This window comes from Bufo gargarizans, chromosome 1 (assembly GCF_014858855.1).
Source record: "Bufo gargarizans isolate SCDJY-AF-19 chromosome 1, ASM1485885v1, whole genome shotgun sequence".
In the NCBI taxonomy this organism is placed as follows: domain Eukaryota; kingdom Metazoa; phylum Chordata; class Amphibia; order Anura; family Bufonidae; genus Bufo; species Bufo gargarizans.
Window position 1 is genome coordinate 501,214,595 of NC_058080.1, and position 17,398 is coordinate 501,231,992.

Genomic DNA, 17,398 nt, shown 5'->3' on the forward strand with positions numbered 1-17,398 from the left:
CTAAAGTGCATTTTGTTGTTCTTGTCCCGGCCATGCAACATATGTATAAGAATGTCTCAAGGTGGATCAGGAATACCTCCAACATGAGGCATCTATTTGCCTTTGTATTGTGTACCTGAGTATTGCAAAAGCTTCAGTGTGTCACCCAGTGACCAAAACCTCTTCAAAGCTTTCTTCTTGTTTCTGTCATTTGCTGAAAAGCAGTTTGAAACCTTTTAGGACTGAGAAAATAATGCAACAAATATCTCTGGTGAGACTGTTTTCCTAGGAAATTATTATGGTATATGGGTCCTTGAACAGTGGCAGCAAATTAACTGTAACAACCCCCGATCGATGATATAGCAAGTCCATCGGTGCTCAATTACTGCACTTATGTTACACAGTAATTTGGATTTTTTTTTTATGGATTGTCAACCCCCCCATAGAGTCTATATGATGGGCAGTTTACATGAGGGGACGTGCTGACAACAGATGGGGATTTTTACATCAGCATGAAAGATGCCATAAACGACAATCAAGCAAATTATTGTTTAATGTTCAGTCACTGGGCATGGGCACATTGGGTAATGGGTGATTCATGCCCTATATAAAAAGCCTTTATATGCTGGTGAGTCCTACAAACCACTGCTTGCTGTATCTGTCAATGTGTTGTATCTTTAGCTGGTCACCCGAATGACCAGGCGACTAACTACTCCATCTTGAAAGTTGACCTAAGCCAAATCCATGTGATGTTTCCATAGAGAGGGTAGATATGTAGAAATCCAGTCTGTTAAATTTTTGTCTGGCCGCCACCATAAACAGTCGACTGAATGTCTATAAAATAAAACATCATGGAAAATCTGAATGCCTTATGTTTGCTGAGAAATGGTGGTAAATATGAAAACATTATTGATTTTAAACTCGAGGGGCAGAAAATTAAATGCTAAAGATTATTGTCCACGAAATGGTGTGGAAGCATTCATAAGCTTCTCTGTCCAAAGAAAGTAGGACAGCAGATGATAGAAGAGCTGGAAAGTGGGTTAGCAGACAGAATTACCTTGGAAGTAGCGGAAAGAATCTGGTGCTGTGTGTGAAATTGAACAAGGAGCTAAATGATGGGTTACATGATACAACGGAGACATCAGATCCCACAGTGCAGGTAGTGGCTGTCATTTCCTAGTGCTGTCTTTTTACAGGACGTGCTGTAAATGATTCACATTGTGTTTAGGTTCCTCGGCTCGGTTTCACAGTGTTATGTGTCATACATGTGCTAATTTAATGGTTCTTGTCAAAGATGAAGACGTGGAGACACGCTTGCATTAGAGAAAGCGAACACAAGGGCCTGGTTCAAGGTCATGTGAAGAGAGGATGGGGTAGGTCTGCTATTGGAAAGGTGCCAGAATTCAATATGAGGCAGATTTCTGGCTCAGAGGCCATCCACCACATTTATTAAAGGGGTTGTCCGCGTTAAAGGGGACCTGTCACCATGAAAATTGTTGTGTAAGCTATCTCTTTATTCACAGTCATAGAGGGAAGCCCGTCCACCACTGATGGGACCGCCTCTTTGGCTTCAAAGCCCAGAATGTCATTAAGGCCTCATGCACACGACCGTTTTTCGGGTCCGCATCCGAGCCGCAGTTTTTGCGGCTCGGGTGCGGACCTATTCACTTCAATGGGGCCGACAAAAGATGCGGACAGCACTCCGTGTGCAGTCCTCATCCGTTGCACCGTTCCGTGGCCCCGCAAAAAAATATAGCATGTCCTTTTCTTGTCTGTTTTGCGGACGACAATAGGCATGTCTACAACGAGCACAGTGTGTACAGATCAGGAAGGGCATAGCGGGAGAGTGCAGGAGCTATCGGGTCTTCTACAGACCTCGATCAGCCCTGCACTGAGGCTGTACAGCACTGTATACTGGGGGGTGTATTTCCCCTGTAACTGGGGCTACTATGTCAGAAATCAATAGTGGGGAAATAAAAGTGAAGTTAAATGTCCCCCAAAGGTTTTGTATGACCTTATGGGGGACGCAAAGTGTAAAATAAAAAATTACCCAAGCAAGGAATGAAAAAAAAAAAGGAAAATAGAATATTTTTTATAAAATAGACATATTTGGTATTGCCGCGTCCTATATAAACATTTCCCATAATCCACCCAGTCCGATAAACACCACAAAAAAAAAACTGTGTAAAAAAAAAAATGCAATTTTTGTCACAAAAAGTGCAATACCAAGTGATCAAATAGACATATGTCCATAAAAATTGTACCAATAAAACCGTCACCTCATCGCGCAAAAAATGAGCCCCTACATAAGAAAATCTCTCAAAAAATAAAAACTATAGCTCTTTTTTTTTGTTTCAAAAATGCTATTATTGTGTTAAAGTGAAATAAATAAAAAAAAGTAGACATATTAGGTATCGCAGTGTCTGCAACAACCAGCTCTATAAAATATCACATGACCTAACCCCTCGGGTAAACACTGTAATAAAAAAAAAAAACTGTGCCAAAAAAGCAATTTTATTATATAATAAAGTGCAACACCAAGCGATCAAAAAGGCATATGTCCCCCAAAATGGTACCAATTAAACTATCACCTCATCCCGCAAAAAATGAAAAATGAGACCCTAACTAAGACAATCGGTCAAAAAATAAAAAAGCTATGGCTCTCAGACTATGGAGACACTAAAACATAATTTTTAGGGTTTCAAAAATGCTATTATTGTGTAAAACTTAAATAAATAAGAAAAAGTATACATATTAGGTATCGCCACATCCGTAACAATCTGCTCTATAAAAATGTCACATGACCTAACCCCTAAGGTGAACGCTGTAAAAATAAATAAATAAAAACTGTGCTAAAACAAACAATTTTTTGGTCACCTTGCCCCATAAAGTGTTATAATGAATGATAAAAAAAAAAACTAAATGGTACCAATAAAAACATCAACTCTTCCTGCAAAAAACAAGCCCCTGCACAAGACGATCGGCATGAAAAAAAAAAAAATATGGCGTTCAGAAAATGGAGACACAAAAATGCTTTATTATGTACAACTGAAACAAAGAAAGTAGACATATATGATATCATTGCATCCGTAACAACCTGTTCTATAAAAATAGCACATGATCTACCATGTCACATGAATGTTGCAAAAAAAAAAACAGTGCCAAAATATGTACCCCAAAATAGTACTAATAAAACCGGCACCTTATCCCCTAGTTTCCAAAATGGGGTCACTTTTTGGGAATTTCTACTGTAAGGTTGCATCAGGGGGGCCTTAAATGGGACATGGCATCTAAAAACCATTTCAGCAAAATCTGCCTTCCAAAAACCATATGATGCTCCTTTTCTTCTGCGCCCTGCCGTGTACCCTTACATCCGTTTACGACCACATGCGGGGTATTTCTGTAAACCGCATAATCAGGGTAATAAATATTGAGTTTTGTTTGGCTGGATTAAAATGGAAAATCTTCCCAAAAAGTGAAATTTAAAAATGTGATCTCCATTTTCCTTTAATCCTTGTGGAACACCTAAAGGGTTAACAAAGTTAGTAAAATCAGTTTTAAGTAACTTGAGGGGTGTAGTTTCTACGATGGGGTCATTTATAGGGGGTATCCACTATTTAAGCCCCACAAAGTGACTTCAGACCTGGACTGGTCCTTAAAAAATAGGTTTTGGCAATTTTGACATTTACAAAATGATGCCAACATGAAGTAGACATATGGGGAATGTTAAGTAATAAATATTTTATGAGGTATCACTTTCCGTTTTAAAAGCAGAGAAATAGAAATTTAGAAAATTGCAAATTTTTCAAATTTTGGGTAAATTTGGTATTTTTTAACCCCTTAAGGACACAGGGCGTACAGGTACGCCCTTGTGCCCTGGTACTTAAGGACACAGGGCGTACATGTACGCCCTGTGCATTTTCGATCACTGCCGTGCGGCTGGCAGTGATCGGAACCCGGTGCCTGCTCAAATCATTGAGCAGGCACCTAGGCTAAATGCGCGGGGGGGTCCCGTGACCCCCCCATGTCGGCGATCGCGGCAAACCGCAGGTCAATTCAGACCTGCGGTTTGCTGCGATATCTGCAGTTTATGATCCCCGCGGTCCCTGACCGCGGGGATCAGAAACTTTAGGATTCAAAACTTTGTCCAGTATTCCTCCCCCTGCACCCCTGAGTTATTTGGGCACGTGGGAGGTGCAGGGGGAGGGTTGCGGGCGGTGCGGGCGGTGCGGGAGGCGGGCGGTGCGGTAGGCGGGATCGCGATCCCCTGCCCGCCTCCCATTGCGTAATCGTTGGCGTCTAGTGGGTATACCAGGGTGCCAGCACATTGCTGGCACCCTGGTATAAACGGCTGACATCGGTGATGCGATGTCAGCCGTTTAACCCTTTCCATACAGCGGTCCGTACAGCTCCCTCCCTCTCCCATCGGGGGGCTGCTGTGCCTTTGCAGTCCCCCGAATGGAGAGGGAGAGAGCTCCCAGGCAGCCCCCCCAAGCCCCGTCCTTACCCTTCCCCGTCTGCGCAGTTCTGACCATAACTGAGCAGACGGGGAAGGTTCCCATGACAACAGGACGCCTTCTCAGGCGTCCTGCTGTCCATGGTTCTGAACAGATCTGTGCTGAAAGGCATAGATCTGTTCAGACAAAGTGTAAAATACAGTATAGGACTATATATTGTACTGTACTGTATTATGTAGACATCAGACCCACTGGATCTTCAAGAACCAAGTGGGTCTGGGTCAAAAAAAAAGTGAAAAAAGTGAAAAATAAAGTAAAAATCAAAAAACACATTTATCACTGATTAAAAATGAAAGAAATAAAATTCCCTACACATGTTTGGTATCGCCGCGTCCGTAACGACCTGATCTATAAAACGGTAATGTTACTTTACCCGAACGGTGAACGCCATAAAAATAAAAAATTAAAAACTATGATGAAATTGGAATTTTGCCCACCTTACTTCCCAAAAAAGGTAATAAAAGTGATCAAAAAAGTCGCATCTATGCCAAAATTGTAACAATCAAACCATTATCTCATCCCGCAAAAATCATACCCTACCCAAGATAATCGCCCAAAAACTGAAAAAGTTATGGCTCTTACACTATGGAAACACTAAAACATGATTTCTTTTGTTTCAAAAATGAAATCATTGTGTAAAACTTACATAAATAAAAAAAAAGTATACCGGCTCTATAAAAATATCACATGACCTAACCCCTCAGATGACCACCGTAAAAAAATAAAAATAAAAACGGTGTAAAAAAAGCCATTTTTTGTCATCTTCCGTCACAAAAAGTGTAATAGCAAGCAATCAAAAAGTCATGTGCACCCCAAAATAGTGCCAATCAAACCGTCATCTCATCCCACAAAAAATGAGACCCTACTTAAGATAATCGCCCAAAAATGTAAAAAACTATGGCTCTTAGACTATGGAGACACTAAAACTTTTTTTTGTTTTAAAAATGAAATTATTGTGTAAAACGTACATAAATAAAAAAAATTGTATACATATTGGGTATCACCGCGTCCGTGACAACCTGCTCTATAAAATTACCACATGATCTAACCTGTCAGATGAATGGTGTAAATAACAAAAAAAAAAAAAAACGTGCCAAAAAAGCTATTTCTTGTTACCTTGCCGCACAAAGTGTAATATAGAGCAACCAAAAATCATATGTACCCTAAACTTGTACCAACAAAACTGCCACCCTATCCCGTAGTTTCTAAAATGGGGTCACTTTTTTGGAGTTTCTACTCTAGGGGTGCATCAGGGGGGCTTCAAATGGGACATGGTGTCAAAAAAACCAGTCCAGCAAAATCTGCCTTCCAAAAACCGTATGGCATTCCTTTCCTTCTGCGCCCTGCCGTGTGCCCGTACAGCAGTTTACGACCACATATGAGGTGTTTCTGTAAACTACAGAATCAGGGCCAGAAATAATGAGTTTTGTTTGGCTGTTAACCCTTGCTTTGTAACTGGAAAAAAAATATTAAAATGGAAAATCTGCCAAAAAAGTGAAATTTTGAAATTGTATCTCTATTTTCTATTAAATCTTGTGCAACACCTAAAGGGTTAACAAAGTTTGTAAAATCAGTTTTGAATACCTTGAGGGGTGTAGTTTCTTAGATGGGGTCACTTTTATGGAGTTTCTACTCTAGGGGTGCATCAGGGGGGCTTCAAATGGGACATGGTGTCAAAAAAACCAGTCCAGCAAAATCTGCCTTCCAAAAACCGTATGGCATTCCTTTCCTTCTGCGCCCTGCCGTGTGCCCGTACAGCAGTTTACAACCACATATGAGGTGTTTCTGTAAACTACAGAATCAGGGCCAGAAATAATGAGTTTTGTTTGGCTGTTAACCCTTGCTTTGTAACTGGAAAAAAAATATTAAAATGGAAAATCTGCCAAAAAAGCGAAATTTTGAAATTGTATCTCTATTTTCTATTAAATCTTGTGCAACACCTAAAGGGTTAACAAAGTTTGTAAAATCAGTTTTGAATACCTTGAGGGGTGTAGTTTCTTAGATGGGGTCACTTTTATGGAGTTTCTACTCTAGGGGTGCATCAGGGGGCTTCAAATGGGACATGGTGTCAAAGAAACTGTCCAGCAAAACATGCCTTCCAAAAACCAAACGGCGCACCTTTCACTCTACGCCCCGCTGTGTGGCCGTACAGTAGTTTACGGCCACATATGGCGTGTTTCTGTAAACGGCAGAGTCAGGGCAATAAAGATACAGTCTTGTTTGGCTGTTAACCCTTGCTTTGTTAGTGGAAAAAATGGGTTAAAATGGAAAATTAGGCAAAAAAATGAAATTCTCAAATTTCATCCCCATTTGCCAATAACTCTTGTGCAACACCTAAAGGGTTAACAAAGTTTGTAAAATCAGTTTTGAATACCTTGAGGGATGTAGTTTCTTAGATGGGGTCACTTTTATGGAGTTTCTACTCTAGGGGTGCATCAGGGGGCTTCAAATGGGACATGGTGTCAAAAAACCAGTCCAGCAAAATCTGGCTTCCAAAAACCATACGGCGCACCTTTCACTCTACGCCCCGCTGTGTGGCCGTACAGTAGTTTACGGCCACATATGGGGTGTTTCTGTAAACGGCAGAGTCAGGGCAATAAAGATACAGTCTTGTTTGACTGTTAACCCTTGCTTTGTTAGTGGAAAAAATGGGTTAAAATGGAAAATTAGGCAATAAAAGGAAATTCTCAAATTTCATCCCCATTTGCCAATAACTCTTGTGCAACACCTAAAGGGTTAACAAAGTTTGTAAAATCAGTTTTGAATACCTTGAGGGGTGTAGTTTATAGAATGGGGTCATTTTTGGGTGGTTTCTATTATGTAAGCCTCGCAAAGTGACTTCAGACCTGAACTCGTCCCTAAAAATTGGGTTTTTGTAAATTTCTGAAAAATTTCAAGATTTGCTTCTAAACTTCTAAGCCTTGTAACATCCCCAAAAAATAAAATATCATTCCCAAAATAATTCAAACATGAAGTAGACATATGGGGAATGTTAAGTCATCACAATTTTTGGGGGTATTACTATGTATTACAGAAGTAGAGAAACTGAAACTTTGAAATTTGCAAATTTTTCCCAATTTTTGGTAAATTTGACTTTTTTTTATGCAAAAAAAAATATTTTTTTAACTTTATTTTACCAGTGTCATGAAGTACAATATGTGACGAAAAAACAATCTCAGAATGGCCTGGATAAGTCAAAGCGTTTTAAAGTTATCAGCACTTAAAGTGACACTGGTCAGATTTTCAAAAAATGGCCTGGTCCTAAGGTGTAAAAAGGCTGTGTCCCTAAGGGGTTAAATAAATAAAGGTGAAATATATTGACTCAAATTTATGACTATCATGAAGTACAATGTGTCACGAGAAAACAATCTCTGAATGGCTTGGATAAGTAAAAGCGTTCCAAAGCTATTACCACATAAAGTGACATATGTCAGATTAGCAAAATTAGGCCTGGTCAGGAAGTGGGCAAATGGCCCGGATGTGAAGTGGTTAAACCAGCAGCTGGATCAGAATTTATTTGAAATTGCATGTGTAACGGCATACAAGGGAATGCTCCAAACTCCGGACGGAACCTCACGAATAGCTGCCGGCAGACGAACAGGAAAAGCGTACAGTCAGCTTACACTCCTGGCAATCAGTCTCCAACAGCATACAGGGAATCCCCCCCAATGACGAGACAAGGCTCCGTGTTGAGGGTCAGCAGTGGTCTGACTGTACTTCAGATACAGCCTCTTTTATTCATAAAAAACAAACATAGTACTACCCACAGGGTTTTGAAATCCAACCAATCAGTATCTTACGACACACACAATGCATGTACAGCAACTAATCGTTCATGCCCCCTAGAGGACCAGAAGGGAGACTGCGACACAGAACAGATACAACACATCCCCACAATGCATCATGGTTTCCTCCTCTCTGTCCCAGAGACAACCGAGGGCAATCCAATTATCTTTCGGGACAAAGGGGAGATCGCCAATACACATGTGGAGACAACAGGACAGACATCACCATTTAAACACACAATGGGACAATGGCACAATGGGATAATAGAAACACACCCAGCATATTCCTCCTAAGCTGACAAGTTACACTTATTATAAATTGTTACAACTTTGGGAGTTTACATTGTCCATACATATAACTTACATCAATTTAAACAGTATAACTTGGGGGACAAACCTATCCAAAATTCACTTGAATAGGTTCAGGGGTTCAAAAGTTAGCATGGGCCATAATCCTGAGGCAAGAGGCCTTCAAACAGCCCCCTCCAAAACACTGTGGCGAGGTTGGTTTCGCCACACAGCATGTAATTAAAAATTTAACATAGCCACTGAGCTATTCAGCTATTTAGAGCCACCTGCTGTAAGTTTTTTTTCTTATTTCTTTGTCCTGCTCATTGAGATGGCCGCACATACTCAGTGTCATCCTTCAACTGGCTCCTGATCTGTGATAGGTAGAGCATGGACACGCCCCCTGAGCTGCAGCAGAAAAGACACTCCCCTTGAGCTGTGAGCTTGATATAAATCTAGCAGAACAATGACTGGGGAGATCTATGTGAGGTACAGGGCTGGTTCTAGCTTTGTTAGGGCTGTTTCACACGAGCGGATGCCGTGCGTGACATCCGCTGCGTGAATGACAGCCAAGACCCGATGCGGACAGCAGAAGCACGGAGCAGTAACATGATTGATAATGCTCCGTGCCTCTCTGTGATCTCTTTACTACGAAATCACAGTGACAACTTTATCTCACTGTGATTTTGTAGTAAAGAGATCACAGAGAGGCACGGAGCATTATCAGTCATGTTAATGCTCCGTGCTTCTGCTGTCCGCATCGGGTCTTGGCTGTCATTCACGCAGCGGATGTCATGCATGGCATCCGCTTGTGTGAAACAGCCCTTAGAAAGAGACTGTCATGTACTATATGCTCTGATTAATTTTTTTAAATTAGTCATGGGATAACCCCTTTAAATCAGGCTGCCCCTGTACATATGGTTGAATAACTGAAGAATTTATACTCGACCCTTCTCTCCGCCACCAAAGTGAGACCGGGCCTTTTTAAGAAGTTGCACTAATTAACACGGCTAAAAATTTGCAGACTTTTTTCTGCAAAAAAAACAAACACACCCCCTTTGCAACAAAAACTGGTGCAAAGGGGGTGACAAATTCCCCCCACAGACTAGATAGTGTAAAGACGCACCCGTTCTCACTCAGCATCAGCCTGGCACGTTTTAGACTTTGTAGTCTCTCTTAGACACTATTAGTGACTCTGCCCGACTGCACTCTGTGACATCATATATGAAGAGCTATATCTTTGCTGATAACTTTGGATAACCAGACCTTGTACAAACACGGTCGTTTCCTAGGATGCAGGAACCCACATTGCGGGGTATCGATTGGGAGAGACTGTGATTCAGAGTAAACATATCTGACACGCTAGGCTTTTTCGTTTTTTGCATCGTTTAGAGACCCTGAGGGTTTAGTGCATCTCTGGCTTTTCTGAATGCGTCAGTTTGCAGAATTCACCAGCACTATTGGATTCTTATAACATACAGTGCTCTTATGGATTTAAAGAGAGCCCTTGGCACGTTGGTTTTAGTAAAGAATTGTATTCCCCATAATAAAACTGGTCCTTAGAAGTCAGTGTTGAGCCATTCCTCTGTTATACCTACTGGAAATGTATCAATCAATTTGTCACTGGGGTTTACTAATGGGGGGGGGGGGGGGGGGCTATATCGTGTGACACTGTCCAATGAGTGCAGTGTAGGTACACGCCCCTTGACAAGGCGAATTGAAATTAATACATTTCTAATAGGAATAACAGAGGAACAACACAGTTTTAAGAATAGATGTTCCAGAATTATTTCATGGTAACTACAATTGCTTACTAAGGGCTCATGCACATGAACGTGTATTGCGGAACCCAGTCACTTTAATGGGGCCACATTCATATGTCCATTACAAAAATACAGAACATGTCCTAGTCTTGTCCGCCAAATGGACAAGGATAGGATACTTCTATAGAGGGCCGGCCATGTCGCTACGCAAAATACGGAATGCACACAGCTGTTTTTTGCTGATCCACAATTTTCGGACCGCAAAAACGTCAACAGCCATTAATAAATTAATCGATAGCGGATTTCAAAATATAATCAATTCGGGGGCAGAGAGATGATACCCTGTTTCCCCAGGTCCTAATTGAATCCGTCCCCCACAGGTGGCCTGGGTTACTACTGCATATATGGTGACATAACTGTTGCTCTGCGGATCTGAAATGGATTCTCCGCGTTATGGTTTTCTCAACTACATGTGACTGAGACGTGCTAGATGACTTGATGTAGAAATGCTAATCTGCCATGTTTGAACTCCGCTACTTGAACATACCCTCAGGGCGAGTTCACAGGCAGCAAATTCACTGAAGACATTTCTGCGACTTAAAATAAGTATCATTCATCCAGGGGGGTTTTCAGCAGCTAGCACATGGATTTCTGCAAGCCCCATTCAGATTAATGGGACATTTGCAGAAACCTCTGCAACAAATCTGCTGCTTGTGTTCCCACAATTAATTTTACAAGCATTTAGCATATTTTCCACGTAAACTGCTTAACAGATTCCGTGGCAAACGGTGTATTTCCGATGATAATGTATGACCACTACCAAAGTCAACCATATTAAAGGGAACCTGTCACCGGGATTTTGTGTATAGCGCTGAGGACATGGGTTGCTAGATGGCCTCTAGCACATCCGCAATACCCAGTCCCCATAGCTCTGCGTGCTTTTATTGTGTAAAAAAAAAAAACCGATTTGATACATATGCAAATTAACATAAAAGAGTCATATCTTACTTCTGTGACCAGAGAAGAGTCATATTTTAAAGCTGTGACTCATCTCAGGGTAATTTGCATATGTATAAAATCACTTTTTTAATCAATAAAAGCACACAGAGCTATGGGGACTGGGTATTGCAGATGTTCTAGCGGCCATCTAGCAGCCCATAGCAGCCCATGTCCTCAGCTCTATACCCAAAATCCAGGTGACAGGTTCCCTTTAAAAAAAAAAAAAAAACTTCTTTAGGCCTCTTTCACACGACCGTTTTTTTTTTTTTCGTTTTGCGGTCCGTTTTTTGCGTTCCGTATACGGAACCATTCATTTCAATGTTTCCGCAAAAAAAACCTGAATATGTTCCGTATGCATTCCGTTTCCGTATTTCCGTTCCGTTGAAAGATAGAACATGTCCTATTATTGCCCGCAAATCACGGTCCGTGGCTCCATTCAAGTCAATGGGTCAGCAAAAAAAAAGGAACACAAACGGAAATGGATACGTATGTCTTCCGTTTCCGTTCCGTTTTTTGCGGAGCCATCCATTGAAAATGTTATACCCAGCCCAATTTTTTCTATGAAATTACTGTATACTTTATATGCCATACGGAAAAACGGAACGGAAACAAAACTGAAACAAAAAACGGAACAACGGATCCGTTTAAAACGGACCGCAAAACACTGAAAAAGCCATACGGTCGTGTGAAAGAGGCCTTAAGATTATGGCACTGGAATACCCATTTTAATTAGGGCATGCCTGTTTTCCTTTCTATCCTGGCATCTTGAACAGTTATGGTTAGCTCTCTGGAAACTGAATCCCATCTATGAGGACCATTGGAAGGAAGCTTTAATCATTTGTGAACTTCACTACAGTATTTTGTGCCACCTGCAACTTTCACGAAAATACTAAAAGTTTTTTGGGTCAAAAACTAAAGATTACATTCTCCTCGTAAAGCCAAATGACAAGTCACGAAGACGTGAAGCATTAGGACCATTCTGGGTGATGCAGGAAGTGCCACCTCCTATGAATGGGATTTGCTGCCAGCCCGAAGCTTTACCTGTCTTTAGCTATTTGATGCTGAAGGGTGGCTTGTGCAGCACAGTATAAATGGCGCGCAGGGTAAAATAGTAAGGATGCAGGAACCTCTGCGGCACTTCTACGGTTAAACCCTACTACAATGATCAGGCACTGTAGTGACATAATGGTGTCAGCTCATTCCTGCTTCATTTATAGCACTGGCTTCGGCGGTACACGGGCAGTGTTGTAATGAAGTCTCGTTCAGGACTGATTCGGGAAGTGTGCCTCCACCATCTCATTTAATTGCTTGTCAGCGGAATATAAAAATAATGCCAATAAACATATTTGAAATATTAAAATAATTCAGCGAAGAAGGCCATGTGTTGAAAGTGTACTGTGACAGCTCTGCCTCAAGGGATATGCTGGTCCTGGGAATGGTTCAATAACCATGATGAAAGTCCTCCAGCAATGCCATGCAGAAGCCTCTCATTAGTGACGGGGGAGAGTAGGCGTCCAGATCTCATTAGCAGTATAATACCACTGGACACAGCCTGAATATATCCGCAACAGGGATCAGACGAGAGCTAGGGGAGCTTGCAGGACCACGCGTTGTAGGTCAGGCATATCTACATCCACTTGGAACACGTTCAAGCAAATCCAGGACATATCCATATGGCACAAGATGAAGCAGCATCTAACCCTCCCTGAAACTGCGGATCTTTAGGATATTTCAGATCACAAATGCTTCCGAGCCGTACAGTTATCAGAACTGTGTAACTACGGTCTTTATGTGAAACCTCAGGTATTAATGGTGGGGTGTCCTACTGTAAATAACTGAAGATGAGGTGCACATTCTCCAAGGAGGGATCAAAGTCAGAAGAAGCTGTTACCATGGGGCCACTGGGACACTATAAGGAGCCCTGCTCTCTATTTTCTTCCAGATTGTCCCTGCTGTGTCCTTGAACCGAGGACCAGCTGTATGAGAGGAAGAAACCTTACCAGTTATGGAAAGTTATCCCCTGTCCATAGGATAGGGGATAACTGTTAGATCGCTAGCGGTCTTACTGCTGGGACCCACACCGATCACGAGAATGGGGACCCTGTATCCTGGGGCCGCCCCCCAAAATGTCCGGAGCGGTCAATTGAGCCTGTGTGCAGCCACTCCATTCATTTCTATGGGAGTTCCAGAGATACACAAGAGCTGTCCGCTGTCTCTGGAAATCCTATAAAAATGAATTGATCGGTCACACATATGCATGCCCAACAGCCGATTTATTCAGGGGGCCTCCACTGGGTACAGGGTCTCTGTTTTCATGATCAGTTGAACTGATCTAATAGTTATTCCTATCATGTAGATAGATAGAGGATAACTTTACATAACCGGAATACCCCTTTCACTACACCCAGTGGAAGCGTTTCTCTTACTAAAAACCTCAATATTATTATACATAATATCTCTATATACCGGTACATTTTATGGGATAGATAGATACACTGAAGGGTAGATAGATAGATAGATAGATAGATAGATAGATAGATAGATACACTGAAGGGTAGATAGATAGATAGATAGATAGATACACTGAAGGGTAGATAGATAGATAGATAGATAGATAATGAGATAGATAGATAGATACACTGAAGGGTGGATAGATAGATAGATAGATAGATAGATAGATAGATAGATAGATAGATACACTGAAGGGTAGATAGATAGATAGATAGATAGATAGATAGATAGATAGATACACTGAAGGGTAGATAGATAGATAGATAATGAGATAGATAGATACACTGAAGGGTGGATAGATAGATAGATACATACATACATACACTGAAGGGTGGATAGATAGATAATGAGATAGATAGATAAACTGAAGGATAGATAGATAGATAGATACACTGAAGGATAGATAGATAGATAGATACACTGAAGGATAGATAGATATATAGATAGATAATGAGATACATACACTGAAGGGTGGATAGATAGAGTGAAAGATAGATAGATATGAGATAGATAGATTGCTGATAGATATAATATATAGTAATTTATTTTACACCATAATTTTTTTTTGCAATAACTATATAAATTATACTTGCTGTCATACTTAAAAACCCTGTTCAATGTACTGCTATCTGGTAATGTATCTATAGATACCAGTACATTATGTATGGGAAGAATACTATTGACATGTCTGACATTTATTATTCCGGCAGCCTCTGCGCTGCCGTGCCTCCGCAGTATAGTATAGTCAATGGGGACGGAGCGGCAGTCCGGGGGCAAACGGTCACTAGCGGCAGGATGGATCCGACAGACTGTTCACCCAACGGAACAGCCTGCCGGAGGTCCGTGCCGCTAGTGTAAAAGTAGCCTTAGAGAAAATCCTCCCACTGACTACAGTTAAGCCTGTGCCTCCCATACAGCAGGTCCTGAGTTCAAGACCTGACAGTGACAAGCAGTCAGCCATGGTCATTCAATGGAGCTAAGCTGGAAGTAGGCCAGCGCCGTCTGAAGTGGATAACCAAAGTATACTCAGTGAATTTTGACAGCGTCAGAAACTGACACAGGAACGGGCCCTTAGAGTATGGCCCCATGTGGTGGGTCTACTGTGGAGTTGTACAAATCCGCAAATAAAGATGAGAGTGTGGGGAGGGGATGGAGAGGACTGTGCGCTGCACAGCGCTCTGCTGAAAGGGTCAGTCCACGGCAGCTACAAGTCACATTTTTTCTATGGGTATTTTGAGCGTCACCACATACTCTCGTGAGCAGCCCCCGTTAGTACAATGTAAGAAAAAAAAGTCCCCAAATGGCCAACCATCCAGAAATATCTGGACATTCTGTAAAGATAGGGCACCTTCTTCCAGTGTTCATAAAAAAACTGATATGTCAGATTTTTTTGTGGCTGATGGTAACTGAGGTCATTGTGATTGTAATGATCACCATTTGTTTTTTTTGTGGCCCTATGTGAAACCATTCACTTCAACGAGGCTGCAAAAAAACGGAAATGACTCTGCGTGCATTCTGTGTCTGTCCTCGTTATGGACAAGGATAGGACTGTTCTATTAGGGACCGGCCCTTCCATTCCACAAAATGCAGAAAGCACATGGCCGGAATCTGCGTCTTGCGGACCACAGGCGTGTCCATGCGCCCCAGACTGCCAAGGCGCTGGTATCTGTATACCGAGCTGCAGAAATGGATTACTTAGAATCTTTATCATTCACTGTGGTTTTCCAATCTGTCTGTGATTTTTGGAGACCTTGTCCGGACAAAATAAAAATTCAGGTTGGCAGCACCTGGCCATTTTGTCCTCTCCTCAGTGAACCTGGCCAAACCCAAAACTATAGGAAAGTGACTGAAACATCAAAATGGTGACAATCTTTCCATGCGTTTTTTGGTTATTGGATCGAAACCAAATTCTTGTCAGTCATGTAGTAATAACTGATACGGATGTATAAAATGCTAAACGTACCACGCACTAAAAATACCTAAAAACGACTAGTTTTTTTTTTGCAATGTAACCTCTTATGAGCAGGCAGATTTGGAGCTCTGAGGAGGCGCGGGCACCTGGAGCACCCCGCGCCTCATCGTGCGGCTCCCCCTCCCTCATTTACTCCTCGCTGTCAGATCAAAGTTCCCTTCCGTTCTGCTATCGGCAGGTCCTCGGCGCCCCGTCCCCGCTTCCTCCCAGCCACTTGATCTGTGCGGCCGGCGGGGTGTAATTAGAGCCTGGCACTGGGCGGGAACACCGGGGCACTGCTTAGTTCCAGAACTTTATCTCATCACGCGCTGCCTGCACTGTCCTCCCGGGTAAAGCTCAGCCCGAGGAGGCAAAGGGCAAGTCGGCTGCCGAGTGCTGGGGAGAGAGGCTGCTGATGACCGAGGGCGGGAAACGGACGACTAGCCCTGCATGCAGGCGAGTATGTCAGGGGGTCTGGGTGGCAGAGGAGGCGACACACAGTGGGGGGTGAAAGTTTCCTCACTGAGGTGCTGGCAGCTGCATTGACGACATGTGTCCCAGTTTCTGCCTCCCTCATTATAATGTGTGCTGCTGGGATTCATGCCCTGGAGCTCTACACAGGCATCTCCCTGTAATGTATGCAGCCAGCCCATGGTCTCTACATCAGCCCTGACATGTCCTGTTTTCCGGCGCGTTTCTTCGAACCCAAGAAATATGGAATGTGTGGGAATATATGACCCACAAAGCACAAGTAGCAGGGCAGAGGCGCCGTGTGAGTTATTTCCGTACGCTCTTCCGTAGGTGTGCCGTACGTCCATAGGGATTTCTGCATCCGATCCGTACGGATGGGATGTACGGTAAATACACAGCCGCAGTTATATCTACGTCACTCTCTAGTGTTGAGCGAACTTTTAAGTACTGCGTCCAAAGTTCGGGTTATCAAAGAATCACGTTATGGATTCCGCTACCACGGATCATAACGGAATTTGGAATCCGAAACGGGATTCTTCGATAACCCTAACTTTGGACGCTGAACTTAAACCACAAGTTCGCTCAACACTATCGCTCTCGATTTGGGGCAGAGCTGATTGGCTGTGCGCACATCTTGTAACGCCTCGTACATTATTTATCCGTAAATGAGCAAAAAGTTCAAGAAAAGGTAAAACGTACGATTTGGATTGCACGTGATTAGACTAAGGTCAGCAGGTGTCAACATGATCTTCGTATAACATTCTTTGAGGGGAAAAAAGGATATGACTTGTTGGGGGTCATTTATCAAACACCAATCTTTGATATCCCCTACGCTGACCTCATCATAAATTAGGGGCATCCTCCGCCGGTCTGTGCACCGAGATTGATATCTACTCCAGCCCTGGAAACAGGCATAAATGTTGCCTTGCCATGCCCCCGCTACTCCCTAGTGACGAGGACACCGTACAAATGTTGTGGGATTTTAAAAAGTTGCGCAACTTTTTTTTTGTTTTAAACGGGTAAGGAGCCATGATAAATGACCCGTGTTGAGTTTTAACCTGCCCGATCCCCCTCGATGGAGATGAGCTGCCTTCAGAGGTGTCTGGGTTATCTTACCCTCTCCATGCACTTTAC

The 17,398-nt window shown here is 42.4% G+C and overlaps 1 protein-coding gene across 5 annotated transcripts in view; it reads left to right on the top strand.

Annotated features, from left to right (window-relative positions):
- The window catches only part of ADCY4 (adenylate cyclase 4), an 85,336-nt gene that overhangs the window by 2,483 nt on the left and 65,455 nt on the right, over window positions 1–17,398 (top strand). The window contains exon 1 of one of the 5 annotated variants that reach the window (XM_044274884.1): window positions 16,012–16,253. The exons of the other annotated variants lie outside the window; for them this stretch is intronic. The gene's annotated coding sequence lies outside the window, so the exon portion shown is untranslated. Of the gene's footprint in view, window positions 1–16,011; window positions 16,254–17,398 lie in introns of those variants that run through there. 5 annotated transcript variants of the gene reach the window in all.